This window comes from Diadema setosum, chromosome 6 (genome assembly GCF_964275005.1).
Source record: "Diadema setosum chromosome 6, eeDiaSeto1, whole genome shotgun sequence".
Classification (NCBI taxonomy): Eukaryota; Metazoa; Echinodermata; class Echinoidea; order Diadematoida; family Diadematidae; genus Diadema; species Diadema setosum.
This window is the reverse complement of record NC_092690.1, coordinates 7,908,261-7,919,898: the sequence shown is the minus strand read 5'-3', so window position 1 is coordinate 7,919,898 and position 11,638 is coordinate 7,908,261.

The window sequence follows — 11,638 nt, the reverse complement described above, 5'->3', positions numbered from 1 at the left end:
AGGTGAGAATGGACGACATTCCTCCAAACTTCTGGCAGGAGTCTGTGTAGAGCGCTTTCAATTTGAGGACCAGTTTCATCAATCTCCCACCAAACAGTGAGTGAAGAGCGGTCCTTAACCCACTGAAGAGGAGTCCCGAGTATACTCGGGCAGGTGTCTATGGGAAATGCGTGTTGTAGCGATAACAGCCCGTCCTCAACAGGTTAACCTGCTGAAGAGTAGCCCCGCTTTATACTCGGACAGATGTCAAGGGGAAATACATCTTAGGGCACAATTAGCTTGTCCTCAATGGGTTAAATGTGCAGGCAGACTCTTTTTTTCCCCTTCCTCCATTCAGCGCTGCTTTCATTCACAGGAATGATACTGGTTCAATGGTGACCAAACTTGTAAACTCCTGTGCTGATGCTAGGAGGACAAACTGATAAGTATGACTCCGTTCAAATAGAAATAGTTTCAGCTTTTTCTTGTGTGTATGTATGACTTGTTATTGTTCAATTTAGTGTGACATCTGTTGGAACACTACATGTGCTCTGGGAGTTAGTTATAACTTTCCAAATTTTCATCAGTAATCAGTCATTTCCTTCAATCATGACCTAAATATGAGTTAGCCAGTTCACCCAGGTATTACATTGTGCTCAGTCCAACAGGAAGGCCATAGTAACACAATATAGGGATTAAGGGGATTAGGTAATCTCGGGGATTAGGTAATCTCTTTTCATTGATAATTAGTTTACAGACACCTATATCATACTGCCAAAGAAAGCACTACCACCGATGTGGATATTGGCAAACAAATTACTCTAAAACAAAATATTTTCGCGGCTTGAAATTTTTGCGAAATGCCTCAACATTCAATGCGTAGAGTGTAGACAAGAACTTTCATGTGCATTTTAACTTCGCAAATCTTGGCTCTTACGAAATTCACGAAATTAAAATGCATGCGAACATTCCTGGCCTTACTGTACACTAAGAATTAGACCAACATTATTCAAAGTGTACTTCACAACATGTAGCCTGTGAAGCATCCTAAAATCAGCCTAAAAACTGAGAAATGAAATAAAGGAAAGTAACTGTGCCTCTGTGTACTGATAAATCAAAAGGTACAGCATCATTTTCATATGAGTCCAGTAAGATTAGGCTTAGTAGGTCACTTAGCAGTGGAGATTTTCTTGCAGCCCTGCAGCTCCAGAGTACCAAAGTGTGATGTTATAGCCATTCATTGCCATGGAAACTGGTTCTAAACAACCTCACCTGCCCCAAATGTTGATCCACACTCCTGGTTCCAATCCAAGTTATATATCAAAAAAAAAAACTATGACATCATCACTTCTGTACTCTATTGGGAAATTTTTCATGAACTAAATTCTTGAGCCATGTCCACAAAACGTTGTTCTATCACTATGAGCAATGCACGTTCATGAATCCTGATGTCAAATGTTCCAGAAAACAAGTGTATCTTTAACTGTGATAAATCGCTACATCCAAGAAACCACATTTCTGTACTCTGAAGCCATATCTCATTAACAATGATGAATTTTGTCAATCACTGGAAGCATTTCATACTATAGAATAAACTTTTCTTTCATCCAAGCTCCATTCTGGGCAAGTTTCATTGTAGATGTTTTTATTGTAGGACCATCAAAAGCATCCATTTTCCAAAGTTTGTATGTAATCCCTTAAAAAAGGCAAAACATTTGGGAAGATAACAGTTAAAGGTCCAGTTTACCTTTGGGAGCAGTGATTTTAAAAATGTTTAAGATATCACATTTGATGCATATGTGTAGGTCTGTTGTATCACAAAACATCCTACCATATAAAATTTTTGCAATAAAGCCTAAAATATATGGAGATATTAGTATTTTTCTCAATAAACTGTAACTGTAGACGGTTTAATCTGGAAGCATTCTTATTATAACTATTGTAACATTTTGTGTATCTAACAACACTTAACATCGATTATACAGATTCAATTTTTTACAGTGGTTGTTTCTATCCCTAACTCACATTTTAGAACTATTTGGAAGCACTAATGCTGGGTTTTTGTTTCATCTGCAAATGGTAAACAATGCCTTTAATGTTCCTGTCAAAATAACCAATTCTTGTGGTCTTTCTTTTTTCGATTTGGTGAAGATTCAATGAATTTAACCAGCTCCAAATAAAGTTTCTTCAATAGATGATACTGTGCAATGTCATTCCAAGTTGCCAATCAATGACAACATGATGAATCCTGCAACAATTTCCCTGTGACTTGTAATAGATTAAACTTATTATCTATATTGAATAAAAAGGAAGAAATGATCTACTTTGTCCAAGCAAGGTCTGCTCAGCTTAGACTACTATTTCACTCCTGGTAAGATTCAGAAACTGGCGCCGATAAAAACGAATTATGGTCACATACACACACAGACATACAGGAATATTTTTCTGCATGAGGTCTTTATTGGATGACGCATTGAGCACATCCACAAACAGAAACGGGACAAGGCGCGCCCATGTCCGGAGCATCTCCCCGACAATTCATCCGGCCGTAAACGTGAATCCACTCTACACAAACGAAGAGAGGACAATCGCGCTACCTGAGAGGAGGGGAGGAGGATGTGCATTTATTGGTTCAGACGGGGCGCAAACAGAAGGTGCGACGCGTCTATCCCCCCCCCCCCCATCCTTCAATGCCGCCACGGCCGAAGAAGCGCATTGTCAAGGTCGCGTCACTCCGGCGCTTTTGTCTCTGCCATGGTCATCGGCAGAGAAGGGCGCCGACAAGATTTCTGTTTGACTTGATTCATACCGGGAAGTCAAGATGCATCGTGGCACTTGATGATGGCTGCGTTGTCATGGAAACCGCATCTCGAGAGCTTAAAGGAAAAAATTGCATCTTTCGCCCGAGATTGTCCACTCATACTGCATATATACTGCCAGGGTAAAGTTCACAAATGATCCAAAAATGTTAATAAGGAAACATTACCAGCTGATCCTACCTCACTCTATCCAGGAGAATGTTAGTTTTTTAACCCGCTGAGGACGAGTCCAGAATATACTCGGGCAGGGGTCTATGGGAAATGCCTGTTGTAGCAAAATCAGTCTGTCCTCAACAGGTTAATCTTGTTCTTCATGTATTTTTTGATCAGACAGAAATCATTGATAGAGAAAAAAAATGCAGTGGCAATCAAATTTAGTGCATCCCTTGCATTGGCACAGCTATAGAAAAGTCAAGCTGTCGTACCATGAACATAATAGTACGGAAGATGTTCATCATTGTGGTAGTTGTTGAAGGAATAAAAGTAATCTGTTGTCACATGAAGGGATGTAAAACTGATAAGGATTTACGATTTGGCTGCAAAATCCGCTGGCCTTAATCTGGTAAAGTAGACCGAGTGCTGCAGTGAACATTTATTTATAGCGTCAGCCAAGGAAATATTGTATTCTGGAGGTGTGCTAATATTGTTCCTTCAATGTACATGATGTAACTGACCTCAAAGGTTATGTGTAACAAGCAAAGTGATAAATGCTGTAAACCAATCTGATGCGGTTTCCATGGCGATGAAGTCTGTCTGCCTCTTCCTGATCGGTAGAATATATGTGCCTATTGATTTACCCACCGAAGCTTTCTGTAATTTTATGAACGTGTCAAGGTGCCCAAGACAGAGCTCCAATGAATAGTACACCTAGATTATCTTGTCTGTGTGTGTGTATTTTGTGTGTGTGTGTATGTGTGTGAATGCGTGCACACCCTGTCCATTCGAAACATGAATTCAGTTATAAACTAGACATCAAACCATGTACATTGTAATCTTTGATTTTTTTTTAAGGTATTACTGCAAAGCATTCTGATTCACATATGAAAGCATGTTGAAGGAAATCAAATAAACAAACAACTCTGGACTCATTTCTATTTTTTTTTTAATGTTGCTGTAGATCACTCAATCTCATCATTCCAGTGCATTCAGTGAAATTAAAATGTCTCACCTAGGGATGACCGAAGTGTGTATTAGGTAGTGCATCAACAATGCAAACAGTGCTTGATGCTTGAGATAGGAGCATGCACCACAAATATCTCTGCAGTCACTCATATTTCTCCTGCCCCCCCCCCCCCCCCCCCAATGGAGCCACTTAAGGGAAACATCATCTAGAGCAGATATGAAATCACCACGCTGTCGGCTCCAACAGTTTCTCTGTTTCTCTATGGTTTTATCTTTGGTAGCCTTCTTCACCAACAACTTGTCAAGTGGTGGATCCAGAAGGGGGCACACCTGGTGTGCGCCCCCTCTTTATTTTTCATTGAAACAAAAGATGTAAAAAGAAAAAGATGGGGGTGCACCCCCCCCCCCTTAATTTTGTAAAGGCGCCTCCCCTTTACAGAATTCCTGGATTCGCCCTTGTTGTCATCACTGTCTGCCCAATCATCTTCCTCGCCTTCCTGTCCTGCAGACCACTATTGTCTGAGATAGAACACTGTGTAAGAGACCACACAAATTACGTGAACCCATTTTTTTAAATTCATTAATTACCCGTAATTATCATCGTAAAATCAATTAATTGTGTACTGAAGGTCATATTTGTCATGATTGTATATGAAGAGTTTGTTTGCAAAAACCGATAAGTCCATATTTGTCAAATGGAGATATTTGCGATTAAAGGTCAAGAAAATTAAAGAGAATAATAAGAAAATTTTTGCTTCTTTTGACCATAACTTCAAAAATATACCTTTATATGTAGTGACCAATGTATCATTTAAAAGGTATTATTTCGTACTTTATGACAGAGACCGTACTTCAAAATCTCCAAAAATGGACTTATCGGTTTTTGCAAACAAACTCTTCATATTATGTTATATTCTGTTGAAGAAGAAAATTCAAATCAATATTTTTTTTTTGCCCAAAGTTGTTTTCATTGCAACTGAAAGGCAAACTGCCCTGTATTGACATAAATGAACACTGACTATTTAGTATCTAAAGAAATAACCGTGACAAAAAAAAAAAATTATGGACATACATACTCAGGTAGGACTTGAATCCACTACCTCTTGATTGCTATAGAGGTGGATCACATCCACTAGACTACTGAGCATCTGGTGGAACTTTTCAAAGTCACTCTGATGTAGCCCCTGCAGATGTGAACCAGGTGTACCATGTATTTTGAAAAGCTAAGTGAAATCAGGATACCATGGTAGCAAAGGGTTACATGTACTGAAGTAAGGAGGTCTACTCGTTTCCTTTCATTTTCTCAATATTTATCTTCTTTTAGGGAGACCTTCTTAAGTGTCTGCTTTCTGTATCAAATTTGTGTGTGAGTGTTCTGTGTGTATTAGTGATATTCTGTCACCCTTATTTATTTGGCTTAGTGCACTGGTTGGAGTCTGGATACCTACATCATGCTGCCTCCCATCCCCTTGCAAATTTGACTACATTTCTTTAAATTTATGGATGCTCAAAGTCATTAATGATATTACATTCATATCACAATATTACTGCAGCATCAGGGCAATATAAGAATATGAAAGTTAAAAAAAAAACATTTTATCTCTCTGTCTGACATACACCTTTAACCTCATGGAAGTGCTTTGACCCTTTTTTCATCCTTTATCTCTAAGAACTCTCTGGCAAGATGGCAAAATATTTACCCTCAATAGTGCCACAGAGTTCCATAACCTCATCCTACTCCCTTTTTTCCATCCCCCCATCCCCCCATCCCACCCTTCCCTTCCTCCCTATGCAAGTTTCCCGGTCTCCGTGAAAGCCGGTGGAAAGTTTAACAATAGCTACCTCACACAAGCTCTTTGTCTTTGATGCATCATCAGCTTGGACATCGCTGACGGGGGACGGAGCGGTGAGAGGCGGGAGGGGATGTCGCCACCACTATCTTATGATACCATCACTAGCGGGCGTCTTCCGCCCCTCCCACACTCCAGAATCTCTCCACACGTTCCTGCCCTGGTTAAACCCGTTCCATGCTGAACATCACAACGTATACAATTTCAACTGCTTGCGATGTGAGGAAATTTCGAATGAAGCGGCCTCCGCCCCAGATTTGAGCTGATCCGATAGTGGACAATAATGTTTGCCTCCGGGAAGACTGCCATATTTGTCTGATCAGAGTTAGCATCAAACCAACAGAAATGCGCCCTGGTTTGCCTCTTGATGAACACACAAACATGAGGAAATCTAGTTACTTTTTTTCTAGGATATATAATTTCTTGTATCTGTAAATCTATAAGCCCAGAAAGTGCAGAGGAAAATGAAAAGAATGTTAATATTGTGCAACTAGGGTAAAGCACCATTTTACACCAGTCCATTGCGCTCTCCCTGCAAGGGCAGAAGATGCATATGGCTAGCTCTCAAGATTAGAGGTTGCACATTGGGAACTGGGAACACACATACTATAGGCTCATGGTTACACATAGCAAGGTTGCAGCAAATTTAAAGTAAGATGCTTGCACGCAACTTTTAGGGGAAAAATAATCTTGTTTGGACAAGGTTGTTACTGCTTTCTGCAGGTTTTAGACAAGCTTGTTGCTTGCTTGCTTGCTTGCTGCATGCTTGGATTTCTGTAATAGTATCCACTGATTATGTTACCATGGTGTGACACCAAGCAGAATGGTGTGTTTTCACCATTGCTATGGTAGCTAAAATCAATTGCATTAAAATATATGAACATATCCAATTTTCTTCCTCGTTTGGACTAAACATCACTTCAGCAGTTGTTTAACATCTAAAGAAGATATAAGAAGGGCAATTGAGTTCAAGCTAAAAAAACAAAAACAAAAACACAGTTTCAACACTGTTCAGTGCTTTGTAACTATCCCAAAATAACAACCAGTCTTGACAGTAAAGTGGGTGAAATATTCCACACAAACACTTACATCTTGCACTACTTCAAGGCAATAGCGATCTTGTGGTTTTTTTTTCTATTTATACATGTTGCTTTTGCCTTGAATTTATTTTTTTACCCTTTTATTGAAGTATGATAATGATAAATGACAGTTGTACAAATGTAAAAGAAGATTAAGACAAAATAGAAAGAGCCTATTTCATAGCATCCTGTTTCTTTCCAGGAATAACTGAGAATTGCATTTTGTAAAATGTATTATTGTGACTGGTTTTGGACTAAAACATGGGTCTCTGCCCCCCGGGGACCCCTCCCAGACACAAATAACTTAATTTGTCTGTCCGGGGCTCTATCCTGGGGGAAATTACTAATCCAGTTACAGGGGCTGGAATATTTTCCAGGAGGGAAGGTGGAAAGGCAAGACCGGATGATAACAGGGGGTGCAAGAACCCCCCCCCCCCACCCTATTTTTTCTCAACCCATTTACGCCCCTGGAGAGTGATCAATAGATTGCTTTCCAACTTGCCATAATTTGATGATTTATACAGTTTGTTTCCTCAGGGGATCTCCTTGTTGCCCGATTCCTTTTTCAAGGACGTTGCCCAAAAAGAACAAAAAAAAAAAGAAAGAAAGAAAGAAGAGTTTTGAAGAAAGCAACTGTGAGCTAACATGCAAATCTAATTCAGACAAAGACTAACTAATAAAAACTTCTCTTTTTTCACTTTTCTCTTTCCTACTTTTCCCCATTCCAATCATTTCATTTTGCTATTTCTTGACAAGAGGGAATTTTGGGCCATCATGACATGCCACATCGTGACAAAATATTTCTTTTGCAAAAATACTAGTAGTATAAACTACAACTGTTTCTCCATTGCTCTTCATTTGTATCGAGTAAATGAAGTCCCCTCCCCTGATTCTCCAAAAAGAAATAAGACAGCAAATATAAGCACACTGCATAATTTTCATCATAAATTCAACAATGATTAACAAATATAATGTAATTGTTATGGTGTTGCATTTCTTGCTATAAATATGTAGCTTTGGATCATAATTTTGCTCCAAATGCAGCATTTTGTCTTTAATTTTTCTTAAGCCATTAGTTGGATCTTAGTTGAAGCTGAGCTTTTCAGGTTACAGCAAGAAACCAATCAAAAATAGACCTGATGATAGTGAAATATCTGCAAACTCTCCATATGAATAGTCACAGTAAGAACATGGTCTTAAGCTGTAACATTTTTGTCAAGAAATGATAATATTTACGTACTGCAAGGGCCTCTATGAACCGAGTTTCCACTGCATTTACCAGCTTTCATTTCATTTATGTGTGTGTGTTGTGTGTATTGTCATACATGGGCTACATTCTTTGGTAAAGGAAACAATAAAGCGCAGTGAATGGTTTTGAATAATCAATCAGGCCAGTGCAGTGGGGGTTGGCCTACAAAATCCAGGTTGTGGGATACAGAAATCCAATTTATGGGTATAGACACCAGCTTGTGGAGCTACAGAAACCACCCTGTAGGGTACAGCAATCAGCTTGTGTGATACAGGTATCAGTTTGTGGGGTACAGAAACCAGCTTCTGGAGTATAGGGTACATAAGCCAGCTTCCTTAGCGGGTACAGACACCAGCTTGTGGGGTACAGACACCACCTGTGGGATACAGGCACCAGCTTGCTATAGGTACAGAAACCAGCTTGTGGGAAACAGAAACCAGCCCATGGAGCTATAGAAACCAGTTTGCTGGATACTGTTTAACAAGAACCAGCTTGTGGGGCTCAAGGTCATTTTAATATTTTGCCAATTTTGTGAAAATGTAATCACACATTGTCCACATGTACTATCTAAACCTATTAGGAGAATCATGCATTATGGCAGAGGCATACCAGTCGCCATAGCGACATTTCTAGTTTTGATTTATTTCTTATTTTTTACAATGGTCTATCTTCTGAGGACATCTGTCCAGGCCTAGGTTTCTATAGTTATCTCCTTATCCATTTACCTTTTTTTAGACGGTCTACATTTTTTTTTCTGTAGAGCTAATACCTTAAATCCCAATTATTCTACACACCACTACTAAAATCTCACAGATTAAATAAGTGACGCCACAAATTAGACGACTGATTCATTTTCATGCAGAGCTAACAGTGGTAACAAGTTAATGCACACGTGCCGGAAAATGGCGCCGGAAGAAGTGCGGACTGCCAGGCCAGGGTCGGGGAGATGAGCGCAAATCCACGGGGATTCTCCCTGGTAGAATCGGCGCGCTACGATGTCTCAATCCCGCTGGCTTCCTACCTGGCCGAGCGATTTCATCAATATGTATCGTCACGTTTCCTTTCACAAACCATCATCTCTCATTCAACAGTGGTGACTAAATAGCCTAAGCGTAAAATTTCTTAAACTTACCTGACCTGTCTTTCACTTTGCAGAGGGCAGCGTCGTCGGTACATCGGGCAACTTGTATAAGTTCAGAAACAGTGAAAACTACTCTCTTTCTCGCGGTCCCTAACGCTGATTTTTAGCAAAATCACGTGCACGTGCAAAAAGCAAAAAGATATGGATACGGTCATATACATGTATATATAATGCGTAGTAGTAAAACGTGTCCGTCCTTCGACGTAGTTTATACATCGTAGAAATTTTCTTTTGTTGTTTTGTGCGGCTTAATGTTTTTTAATTGCGAAGTTATATACGATTCTCTTGATTGTAAAACATTCCGCGTCGCGATACGCGTACAGGTGGTGGTGGTGGGGGGGGGGGGGGGGAACATGAACCCAAAAGATGGCGCAACGCAACCGAAATGCATTAAATGATTTATACTTTTACTACACGTTTTATTTTCTTCTTTCAGTTACACTTCTCGTGGATCTTCATTCTTTTCCATTCAATTCTTATCAAATCAATTCAGTTCTTTTCTTGAATTTATCTACAAACTTTTTTTCTAGAAGTTTCGCTTTTCAGTGGGTTCCCAATCTACTCCATCCTCCAATCTATTTATCACCAAAATGCTTATTTCTGCAACCCCCATCAAAAGTATAATGCACCCTCCTTTATTGATTACTTATGTTGATATTATTTTCTTTACTGTTGTGTACATTGTGCATAATTGATTAAGCTGAGATGGAGAAAACTAAAATGAACTGGATCTTGAAATTGCAATCTCATTTTCATTACATTTGGCTACAGAAATTGTAATCAAATCAGTCAAATCACAATCATTCTTTTTTTCATTTCATTTCATTTCTGACAAAAGTATACAATACAATATGACATTTGCATATACCAAAAAAGAAAGAATAAAATGTGACTTTTGCATATTCAGGCGAAATTAATGCAGGTCATTTTTTACAATAACATAAACAAATACCTATTTTTCAAGGAAACCTGGCCAAACTGTAATTGAATCGTACCAAGGAAAAGATGCCAGGAATGGAGGGAACTGCTAAAAGTCATTTACATCCATAATCAAACAAAGAATTTGTGATACTCTATATCAATTCATTCACTCATTCATTTATCTTCCATCTCAAAGAAAACATGTAACATGATTTTTTTTTTTTCAGAAGATAGGGGCCTATCAGATAGGGGCCTATCAGAAGTGTCCGGGCACTAGCATTGGTATTCTATATTTTTTTCCCAACCGGTGTATCTCAAAATAATTACATGTATATTGTTATAGAATAGTATATAATTTACTCATTATTTGTCTAGCGATCCACGTCCGACAAGCTATGCTTTTTAGTGGATCACTATTTTCCATAATCGAATTCATTTTCTGCTCTCCCACGAAGTATTTATACAGTGTTTTCCTAAATATTGTACATGTTATATGTTGTTCTATAACTTGCCTCGTATATATATTACATGAATCTTTTGCAAACGTTTGAACAATATTTCATCACATGTATACTTTGTACTATGTTTTGTTTTGTTTTTTTTTTTATTTTCGTTGATTGGAAATAAACTATGATTGAATTGAATTGATTGAATTAAGTGCATATATTTACATTACAGAGTATAATAAACTAAACATTTCTAAATGTTGTTTGCCATTAATAAGGAAGGTGAAAAGAAAGAGAAAAAAAAAACAACCGACAAAAACATTTTGAAAATAAAAGTGCTGGAGATGGGGAGGAATGCTAAAATACAGTGCAGCCTGTATGGTGCATTCCCCCAAACATGAATCTGAAAACAATACAGACCTACATATTTTCCTGCTCTTAAACATGAGGAATTGCCAAACCGAATTACATGAGCTAAGAATACAAACCTAACTAGCCCTAAACACCCAGACAAATTCCAACACTATTAAAGTCGCTGTCATGCAGAAAAAAAAAATAGGAAAGAAGAAGAAGAAGAGGGAGATAAAGAGAAGAAGAAGAAAAAGAAGAGGAGGAGGAAGAAGAAGAAGAAGAAGAAGAAAAAGAAGAGCTGATAACATCTGTCAATAAATTCTGGCAATTTCTATAAAATCGGTTTTGACTGGCTGAGAAGCTCTGATCACTGGCTGTTACTGTGGAAATTGTCGGAGAATGAGAATTGGTTTCAGGTCTAACAACTTTCCTGAAAAGGTGTCCAGAAACTGTTTGTGGAGTCCAGAATTAAGGGTGATCCCCTTCCAAACAAGCCACATTCTCCTTGTATTTCGTTTTGTTTTTCTTGATCTAGGGAGGAAAAATGAAGGCATGAAAAATAGTTGCCTTGCACGGGGAAAATGCAATGTTTCTGAGCATGAGAGCGAGAGATTAAGCAGAGAGGATGAAGGTTGAGGTGTAAGTTTTCTTCAGTTTGTCTCACTCTACAAATGAAATTTG